Here is an 11,748-nt window from a genome sequence, read left to right on the forward strand (position 1 = left end):
ACCTCAGCCTCCCAAGTAGCTTGGGCCTACAGACATGTGCCACCACACTCAGCTAATTTTTGTATTTTTTGTAGAGATGGAATTTCATTATATTGCCCAGGCTGGTCTCAAATTCCTGAGCTCAAGCAATCTGCCCAACTCTGCCTTTAGAAGTGCTGGGATTACAGGCATGAACCAGCACGCCTGTCCTTACAATGGTTTCTTGTGCAAGGTCTTTAGATATAATGAAACATGAGACACACTGATAAAATTCAGGAAAAGTTACCTTATTACTTGCTGAAGATTGTATCTAAAATCTTTGATTGCTTTGTTGGATGACTTGTCAACATTTGACTCTCAGAGAAGCTCCTGACTCTTATTCTTCCAACCTCTCTTTTCTCGGGCTTCCATTTTCACACCACTATTGGTGCTAACATTTCCACTCAGATAATAACTTTCTACCAGAGTGGAGCAGGATCTCTTTCAGGCAAGCATTAATACACTGTACTCTATATAATGCATCTACACCTGAGCTTCCTTTTTCTTCATATTACAAACAAGAAAAGACTTTCCAAGTTTTTGTCTTCAGAGCAGCTGCATCCATTTTATGACCTAGCCTTGTAAATCACAGAGCCTCATTTTCACTATATTCTGTTGGTTAAAACAGTCACAAAAAGCCCCCTAGTTTTAAGGGGAGAAGACATAGACCCCATCTCTCTAAGAAAGGAGTATCAAAGTCACATTGTAAGAAGAGCATGTTCAATGGGATACATTGATATAATCATCTTTAGGAAAATACAAACTGCCTCATCAGGATTCACCATTAATAAGGTAGTTTCAATAATCTACTGCCAGGCGGCCAGGCACAGTGGCTCACGCCTGTACTCCTAACCCTTTGGGAGGCTGAGGCAGGCGGATCACATGAGGCCAGGAGTTCGAGATCAGCCTGGCCAACATGGTGAAGTCCTATCTCTACTAAAAATATAAAAGTTAGCCAGGCATGGTGGTGGGCAACTGTAATCCCAGCTACTCGGGAGGCTGAGGTAGTAGAATCGCTTGAACCCAGGAGGCAGAGGTTGCGTGAGCTGAGATCATGCCACTGCCCTCCAGCCTGGGTAACAGAACGAGACTCCATCTTAAAGGAAAAAAAAAAAAGAAAGAATCTACTGCCAGGCTGGGCACAGTGGCTCACACCTGTAATCCCAGCACTTTCAGAGGCCAAGGCAGGAGGACTGCATGAGCCCAGGAGTTGTAGACCAGCCTGGCCAACATAGTGAGACTTCATCTCTACTAAAAATTTAAAAGTTAATGGCCTTTAGATTGAGCAACTTGGGTGGAGCTGGAGGCCATTATTCTAAATGAAATAACTCAGGAATGGAAAACCAAATATCGCATGTTCTTATAAGTGGGAGCTAAGCTATGAGGATGCAAAGACATAAGAATGATACAATGGACTTTAGGGACTCTGTGGGAAGGGTGGGAGGAGGGTGAGGGATAAAAGACTACATTCTGGGCACCATGTACACTGCTCAGGTGATGAATGCACCAAAATATCAGAAATCACCACTGAAGAACTTATTCATGTAGCCAAAAACCACATGTACCCCAAAAACTATTGAAATAAACTTTTAAAATTAAAATTAGCCAGACATGGTGGTGTGCACCTGTAGTCCCAGCTACTCAAGAGGCTGAGGCAGGAGGATCTCTTGAGCCCGGGAGCTCAGGGCTGCAGTGAACTATGATTCGCATCACTGCACTCCAGCCTGGGTGACAGAGAAAGATCCTGTGCTTAAAAAAAAAAAAAAAAAAAATATATATATATATATATAGTGTAATCCTTTTTTTTTTTTTGAGACAGAGTTTCATTCTTGTTGCCCAGGCTGGAGTGTAATAATGCGATCTTGGCTCACCGCAACCTCCACCTCCCGGGTTCAAGCAATTCTCCTGCCTCACCCTCCTGAGTAGCTGGGATTACAGGCATTCGCCACCACACCCAGCTAATTTTGTATTTTTAGTAGAGACGTGGTTTCTCCATGTTGGTCAGGCTGGTCTCAAACTCCTGACCTCAGGTGATCTGCCCGCCTCAGTCTCCCAAAGTGCTGGGATTACAGGCATGAACCACCGTGCCCGGTGACACTTTATGCTTTTAGAGACTGAAGGAATCTCAGAGATCTTCCAGGACAAAACCTAAGTGTTATAGGTGAGGGCAGTGAGGCATAAAGAAGCTGTATGAGTTGTGTAAGTCTCTCAGCTATTTGGGATAAGAAATGGAAGTGGAACCCAGGGGCTTATTAAGTCTTGTATCCCCAGCCCACGAAGTCTCACCTGTTGGTTCTCAGTCCTGACAGTGCATCAGACACTTGTACACTTTGAGACGAGATCGCGCCATTGCACTCCAGCCTGGGCGACAGAGTGAGACTCTGTCTCAAAAAATAATAAATAAATAAATATAGTTTCCACTGCAGTGTTTTATACAAAAGTCTCACTGAGGAGTGAAAAGTTGTTTTCTGAATGTAAATTCTTGTGGTAATGCTAATATCTGATGAAAATGGTCTTGACACTGAATGCAGCTGTACATGGTTGAACAGCCTCCCATTATCAAAAAAATTTTCCTTCTCTAATCTCACTTAAAAATGTTTCATATACACTTAAAGATATGTTAATTTTGAGAAAATACTACTTTCTAGTCAGGTTGTATTGCAAACTCATGTATGCTACAGATTGAAGAAATTCAACAGAAAGACCCAACTAATCTGATAATCTGGAGTTTTATTCCAACTTTTGCTAAAACATTTAATTAGATTATAAGCCCCACAAAAGCTCCTTCACTGTGGGACTCCTTTATTCACAAATGACCTGAGTAAGACCATTTGTGGGATGAGTGAGTGACCTTTGGTGCTTATAAAGATCATGGAAAGCATGATCTTAAGTTCCATGATTATAAGTCATGGAAAGCATTCTCCAGGGAGAGGTTATTCGATAATTTTGGATAGTGCAGATGAGCAGACCCCAAGGACATTACTGATTCACCATCCAAATACATCCAAAAATGTTCTTTGTCAGCGATACAGTGAAGTGTGTACTTCGTTTTTGCACTCTATGTAAGAAGAGAATCATAATATTGATATAGATACACACATGCATACACATGTATATATATATGTATTGCATAATCAAAGGTTTAAAAACTTCATCTCAAAGCTCCTTGATTGCAGCTTCATATCATTTTTAAACCTTCAATATAAAAATCCAGAAATTATGTTTTTCTTTTCACATCCCAAGGAATATTTAATCTGATAGAAAAAAAATATAAAGCGTGTTTTATTCTAAAATCTCTCTACCATATAATAGATTAAACTAGTCATTGCATGGAATATGAATTGTTTTTGTCTTTTAGTATCATAAATTGAAATAACTAAAGAGAAGACTAATGACACTTTAACTGCTGTTATTCAAATCTTTAAACTTCTTATGCTTTAAAAAGTCTGTTTCAAGTTTATTATTTGAATGGAGATGGTTACATTTCTTGAGAGCAAATATTTGACATGTTGAAGAACAGTCTACACCAACAGTCATCTGAAGAAGAGACTGATGAAGGAATTAAAGAATTGGTAGATATAACACTGTAGAAAATGGTAAGAATGAAAAACTGCAATTCATTTTTGTTAGATAAAGCTAAGGAAATGATTTCTTTTCTTCCATAATGAATGCAGCCTTTGTGAGTGCAGGGGTTTTTGTTTGTTCCTGACCTAACTATTGCCTAGAACAATGCCTGGCTGATAGTGGTGCTCAACAAATATTTATAGAATAGCTGGGCAACTAAATGAATCACTATACAAAATGAATGTTTATTATTTTTAAAAATTTTACTCAGTAAAACCTCATTAGTTTAGGGGGAGACCAGATGCAATGCATGTATGATTGGATGCTACTCTATTTTGTCTTTATGACCTAACTCCTCCAATCCATCTACATATTCATTATAATACAATAACATAATAATAAAAACAGTTGACCCCTCTAGAGTGCTTTCTAAAGGCAGGACCCTTCAGGGAGCTTTAATTTGTGAACTCATTTTATTTTATTTTATTTTATTTTATTTATATATATATATATATTTTTTTTTTGAGACAGAGTCTCACTTTGTCACCCAGGCTGGAGTGCAATGGTGCAATCTCGGCTCACTGCAACCTCCGCTTCCTGAGTTCAAGCGATTCTCCTGCCTCAGTCTCCTGAGTAGCTTGGATTACATGTGCCACCACACCCAGCTAATTTTTGTATTTTTAGTAGAGACGAGGTTTTGCCATGTTGTCCAGGCTGGTCTCGAACTCCTGACCTCATGATCCTCCCGCCTCGGCCTTCCAAAGTGCTAGGATTACAGGCGTGAGCCACTGCGCCTGGCCGTGAACTCATTTTATTCTCAAAACAACCTCATTGTCATGGGATTCTTGGGGTGTCACCTTGCCAGCCAGAAACCTCTGTGGCTAGTGGCACCTTTGTCCAAGTTTTGCTCAGGCCTACTGGACTCATTCCATCCACTCGGCCTGTCAGGGTTGTGCTTGGCTTGTGCTACTGGCCTGAATCCCATGCCTGCCAAGGGTGAGTCAGGCTCAGAGCAGCAAAGAGTGTGTGAGTGAATGACCATGGGGTCCAGCCACTGCGCACAGACAGACACACTGGCTGCGGTGGGGTGCGCAGCTCCAGGTGCCGGCACAAGCGCTACCTCCCTGTGAGGCTGCAGCTGGACCAGGTATACCACAAGCAGCTTCCACAGTTGGTACCAGGGAATGTGGTGGTGCCCAGAAGCTTGGAGAAGCCAGGAACTACAGATTCCCAAACAGGGTGTCACATCCCTGGCTTAGGGAGTTCCTAGGTCTGGGCTCTCTGAAGGGCCGCAGCTCTTCTCTCCTTCTTTCTTCAAAACTGAGGACCCACCCCTTTCCACCCCAGAGCGTGTCTGCCTCCTGCCGCTGTTCATGGCGCCCAGCTTGTTTGTGCCAAGGAGTGCCTGCAGGTCAGCGCTGAGCTGCCTTCAGCACCTCCTCGGCCTCTCTCCAATGCTAGTCAGTGCCCAAAGTCCGGAGGGGACCAAGTCAGCAGGGGGCTGGTGTGTCAGCACTGCCCTGAGTGTGCGCACACCTGGACAGGTCGCAACAGTGCCCTGGCTCAGCCTCAACTTTGCTCTAAGATTGGAGTGGGTGCCGGAGCAGCGAGAGGCCAGAAGTGGCAGCAGGTGCTTCCAAGCCTGTGGAGTAGGTGCCAGGAGAAGGGAGAGGTCAGAGAGTGGGAGCAGGCACCTCCAAGCCTGTGGGGGAAAGGGGGGCCTTCCCGGCCCCTAAGAGTGCAGAGATGCCTGGGTCCGCAGCTGTGGCTTGGGCAGCTGCAGCTGTGCCCAGGAGGGTGGGGATCCTGCCTGCTACGTAGAGCACACAGCCCCAGCCACGCCTCCCTGCTGCAGCTGGCACCTTTGCAATGGCCGCTCCAGATGGGCCACTGTTGCCATCACTATGAAGTAGAAACTATTATCTCCATTTTGCAAATGAGAAAACTGAAATACAGAAAGGTTTACCCAAGGTCACCCTAGAAAATGGGGTGCATAATTCATCTCTCAATAAAACCTAAGGTAATTCTTGGCCGGGTGCAGTGGCTCACGCCTGTCATCCCAACACTTTGGGAGGCCGAGATGGGCAGATCATTTGAGGTCAGGAGTTCAAGACTGGCCTGGCCAACATGGTGAAACCCCGTCTCTATCCAAAATAGAAAAATTAGCCAGGCATGGTGGTGCACACCTGTCATCCCAGCTACTCGGGAGGCTGAGACAGGAGAATTGCTTGAACCCAGGAAATGGAGCTTGCAGTGAGCTGAGATCGTGCCATTGCACTCCAGCCTGGGCAATGGAGCGAGACCCTTGTCTCAAAAAAAAAAAAACAAAGCCTAAGGTAATTCTTTTACTATGAACATGGTGATTTCTACCCTTTTCTTTCTTTGATCCTAAGCTGGATACCAGTGAGGTTTTGTGAATCTAAGGCAGCCCAGGCCCAGTTCACCTGTATTACTTTGGAGTTCAGGAAAGAAACAGATGGTAGGAGGTTTTGGAGTCTCAGGTCCAGCTAATGCAGTCTCCAAAGTATCCTCTTCTTTTGGAAATATACTACTCACTAGGCCTGTTAGGGCTGAGGGTAGATTCCTTCTTGAGAGACAGTATGTTCCCAGTACCACACACACCCTTCTTTTTTTGTATTAATATATTTTTTTAATTTTTAATTCTTGTGGGTACATAGATGTATATATTTATGGGGTGCATGAGATACTTTAATATAGGCATGTAATGCGTAATAATCACATCATGGTAAATGGGTATCCATTCCCTCAAGCATTTATCCTTTGTGTTACAAACAATCCAATTATACTCTTTTAGTTATTATTATTTTGGGTTTTGGGGGGATTTTTTTGAGAAAGAGTCTCACTCTGTTGCCCAGGCTGGAATGCAATGGCGCCATCTCAGCTCACTGCAACCTCTGCCTCCTGTGTTCAAGCAATTCTCCTGCTTCAGCCTCCCTAGTAGCTGGGATCACAGGTGCCAAAAATTAGGTGTCTGGCTTAATTTTTGTATTTTTAGTAGAGATGGGGTTTCACTGTTGTGGCCAGGCTGGTCTCGAACTTCTGACCTCAAGTGATCTGCCCATCTCGGCCTCCCAAAGTGTTGGGATTACAGGTGTGAGCCACTGCACCTGTCTCTTTCAGTTATTTTTAAATGTACAATGAAATAATTATTGACTGTAGTCACCCTGTTGTGCTATCAAATACTAGTCCTATTCGTTCTTCCCATTTTTGTACCTATTAACAATCCCCACCTCACCCCCACCCCTCTACTACCCTTTCCAGCCTCTGGCAACCATTTTACTCTCTATTTCCATGAGTTCACTTGTTTTAATTTTAACTCCCACATATAAGTGAGAACATGTGAAGTTTGTCTTTCTGTGTCTGGCTTATTTAACTTAACATAATGACCTACAGTTCCATCCATGTTGTTGCAAATGACAGGATCTCATCCTTTTTTATGGCTGAATAGTACTCCATTGCATATATGTACCACTTTTTTTTTTTTCTGAGACGGAGTTTCGTTCTTGTTGCCCAGGCTGGAGTGCAATGGCATGATCTCAGCTCACTGCAACCTCCGCCTCCCGGGTTCAAGCAATTCTCCTGCCTCAGCCTCATGAGTAGCTGGGATTACAGGCATGTGCCATGATGCCCAGCTAAGTTTTTTATTTTTATTAGAGACGGGGTTTCGCCATGTTAGCCAGACTGGTCTTGAACTCCTGACCTCAGGTGATCTGCCCACCTTGGCCTCCCAAAGTGCTGGGATCACAGGCATGAGCCACTGCGCCCCGCCACATTTTTTTATCCATTCACCTGTTGATAGACACTTAGGTTGCTTCCTAAGTGTCTTGGCTATTATGGGTGGTGCTGCAATAAGCATGGGAATGCAGCTATCTCTTCAATATCCTGATTTCTTTTCTTCTAGATATATACCAAGCAGTGGGATTGCTGGATCATATGGTAGCTCTATTTTTAGTTTTTTGAGACAAGGTCTCACTCTGTCACCTAGGCTGGAGTGCAGTGGCATGATCATAGCTCACTGCAGTCTTGAACTCCTGTGCTCAAGCAATCCTCCTGCCTCAGCCTTTCGAGCAGCTGGGACTACAGGCATGTGCCACCATATCCAGCTAATTTTTTAAAAATTTATTTTTTTAGAGACAGGGTCTCACTATCTTGTCCACGCTGGTCTTGAACTCCTAGATTCAAGCAATCCTCCTGCCTCTCCTCCCAAATTGCTGGAACTACAGATGTGAGCCACCATGTCCAGTTTTGAGGAACCTCCAAACTGTTCTCCATGGTGGTTGTACTAATTTACATTCCCGCCTACGGTGTACGAGGGTTCCCTTTTCTTCACATTCCTGGCAGCATTTGTTATTGCCTGACTTTGGGATATAAGCATTTTTTTTTTTTTTTTTGAGACGGAATTTCACTCTTGTTGCCCAGGCTGGAGTGCAATGGCGCAATCTCGGCTCACAGCAACCTCTGCCTCCTGGGTTCAAGTGATTCTCTTGCCTTAGCCTCCCGAGTAGCTGAGATTACAGGCGTGCACCACCACACCCGGCTAATTTTGTGTTTTTAGTAGAGACAGTTTTCTCCATGTTGGTCAGGCTGGTCTTGAACTCCTGACCTCAGGTGATCCACCCGCCTTGGTCTCCCAAAGTGCTGGGATTACAGGTGTAAGCCCCCACGCCCAGCCGATATAAGCCATTTTAAATGGGGTGAGATGATATCTCATTGTAGTTTTGATTTCCATTTCTCTGATGATCAGTGATGTTGAGTACCTTTTCATATACCTGTTTGACATTTCTACACTTTCTTTAGAGAAATGTCAGATCTTCTGCCCATTTTTAAATCGTATTATTAGATTTTTTCCTTTAGAGTTGTTTGAACTCCTTATATATTCTGGTTATTAATCCCTTGTCAGATGGATAGTCTGCAAATATTAATATTTTCTCCCATTCTATGGGTTTCCTCTTCACTTTATTGATTGTTTCTTTTGCTGTGCAGAAGTTTTTAAACTTCACGTGATCCAATTTGTCCACTTTTGCTTTGGTTGCCTGTGCTTCTGAGAAATCTTCATCCAGACCAATGTCCTGGAGAGTTTCTCTGATGTTTTCTTCTAGTAATTTCATAGTTTGAGGTTTTACATTTATGTCTTTAATCCATTTTGACTTGATTTTTGTATATGGTGAGAAGTAGGGGTCTAGTTTCATTCTTCTGCATATGGATATCCAGTTTTCCCATCACCCTTTACTGAAGAGACTGTCTTTTCCCTAACGTATGTTCTTGGCACCTGTGCTGAAAATGAGTTCACTGTAGATGTATGGATTTGTTTGAGTTCTCTATTCTGTTCCACTGCTGTGTGTGTCTGTTTTTATGCCAGTACCATGCTGTTTTGGTTACTATAGCACTGTAGTGTAATTTGAAGTTAGGTAACATGATTCCACCAGTTTTGTTCTTTTTGCTCAGGACAGCTTTGGTTATTCTGGGTCTTCTGTGGTTCCATGTAAATTTTAGAATTGTTTTTTCTATTTCTGTGAAGAACGTCATTGGTATTTTGATAGAGATTGCATTGAATCTGTAGATTGCTTTGGGTAGTATGGACATTTTAACAATATTGATTCTTCCAATTCATGAACATGGAATATCTTTCCATTTTGGGGGGTGTCTTCTTCAGTTTCTTTCATTAGTGTCTTATAGTTTTCATCGTAGAGCTCTTTCATTTCTTAGGTTAATTCCTAGGTGTTTAATTTTATGTATGGCTATTGTAAATTGGATTACTTTTCTTTTTCAGATTGTTGGCATATAGAAATGCTACTGATTTTTGCTATGTTGAAATGCTATGTTGATTTTGCATCCTGCAATGTTACTGAATTTGTCAGTTCTAATAGCTTTTTCAGGGTAGTCTTTAGGTTTTTCAAAATGTAAGATTATATCATTTACAAACAAGGATAATTTGATTTCTTCCTTTCCAATTTGGATCCCCTTTATTTCTCTCTTGTCTAATTGCTAGCTAGGACCTCTCCCTTGAAAGAAAATGTTATGGAGTAAATTTTTTCTGAGAATTACTCAAACTTTTCTCTAGATTAGACTCTCAGCAACCCTGATGTAATTAGGTCCAGAAGTGAAAAAACAAGGACCTGTTGAAACCAATCCAATTAAGCAGTTAAAGTCATTCATAATCTCTACACACGCTACTCTCACCCCCTACTCCTGCACCACATACTTAGTCTTTCATAATCCCTGTCATGAATGCTTCACTCCAGGCAGGTCTGTCTTCTTAATTTATACCCATTTGCTGTCTTAATTCAGGTGGGCCACTCTTCTGCACCTCCTCCTAACACCTCTCTACCTATCCCAACCATCCTTAAAGGTTCAGCAGTGGTCTGAAAGTCTTCTTCAGAACTGTTACTTCCATAACTCCCAGTGCCTTGCTCCTTAACAGAGCAACTTCACTGTTACCCTTTTTACCTGATGGGTTCCCAAGTAAGAGATACTTTGTGGAACAAATTCTACAAAAAATTAATTTGAAAATCATTGCCCTATTGTACTTATTTTATCATAAAGTAGCCATATAATAGACTTCCTCTAATTTTTATCTTATTTCTCCAATTAGAGTTTAAGTGTTTTAGGGACAGGGCTATATTTTATCTAAGGTAACTCATGTATGCCTATTAGAATAATACAAATAAAAGAAGTGGCCTCTGTAAATAAATAATTTTTGATGTATGTAGGGTGTCTACAGAAGTGTGAACTTTTATTTGGTAAAATTTTTTAGTCTAGAGAGCTATTTTCCATGCAAAATTTAAAACTAGTATTTACCAAGAAACATCTTCGTCTCTAAGGTTATGACAATGATGGCAAGCTATGACTTGCAGACTTTGAAAAAGCAGTAAGAGAAGACAGACTTCTGTTGGAGGTGTTTGGACCATGTTTACCAGGAGCAAATGTATAGTTACTAGTACCAATAGCCCAAACAGATTCAGGAAAAATTTTAAAGGGTCAGAAAGTAATACTTGCTAGACACTCTCCTCTGTTGGGCTGCAGCCCACTGCTGAAGTTAAGGCAATCATTGGGAGTTCAGCCCCATCCTGGCATTTGGGCCCCAAGAGGACATTCATGATTATTTCAGTAACTATATTCAAGACTTTCATTGAGCTTTTAACCTCTTTAGCAATAGACAATTCCTGTTTCCTGTAAGTATGGTGTATTTCCCAAACCAAATCCAGGGTATATTGGCTTGCTTAAGGGATAGAACACTGAATAGAGTTTCAGCAAGTACACCACAAACTGCTAGAACACTTGATCTCTTTCAACCCAATTGCTGTCAATGTTTTAAAATTTTGGAGACATACAGTACTTTGTGCTTATGAAGGTTTTTCATGTATGCATCTGACGAAAGTTTCCTGAGCTGCAAGTATGAGTCTAATAATTGATTTGGCTCATAAAATTGCCTTACGTATTCTTCCTTTATCAACTATGCTTTTCAAACACGGTATACAAAAACAAAAACACTTTTTTTTTTTTTTTTTTTTTTTTTGAGACAGAGCCTCCCTCTGTTGCCCAGACTGGAGTGCAGTCGCACAATCTCAACTCACTGCGATCTCTGCCTCCTGGGTTCAAGCAATTCTCATGCCTCAGCCTCCCGAGTAGCTGGGATTATAGGAATTTGCCACCACGCCTGGCTACTTTTTGTATTTTTTGTAGAGATGGAGTTTCGTCATGTTGGCCAGGCTGGCCTCGAACTCCTGACCTCAGGTGATCCTCCCACCTTGGCCTCCCAAAGTGTTGGGATTACAGGCGTGAGCCACTGTGGCCGAAATAATAACCTATATGGAAATTTTGTAAATTAGCTTGCATGTTATTAAGCTATCCTTATCCACCTCAACTCATCTCTTTAATTTGTCCCCCTGTAGTTTATTCCCTCTACCCCACATTTTAACTTTCTGGAAACGTGTGGTAAAAAGCAATGTGTAAAAGGCAGGCTTCCAATCTGAAGAGATGTGCGAAAACAGTATACAGCATAATGGACTAGATCAGAGTAACTGCTTAGGATGGAACAGCCAACAGTTCTTCAGCTGCTTCCAGAGTTCATCTGTAGCCCAGTTATCTAGAGCCTTGCTATTCAAAGATGGTCTGTGCACCAGCAGCACTGGCAGCACCTAGGGA

The sequence above is a fragment of the Pongo pygmaeus genome, chromosome 6 (assembly GCF_028885625.2).
Source record: "Pongo pygmaeus isolate AG05252 chromosome 6, NHGRI_mPonPyg2-v2.0_pri, whole genome shotgun sequence".
NCBI lineage: Eukaryota > Metazoa > Chordata > Mammalia > Primates > Hominidae > Pongo > Pongo pygmaeus.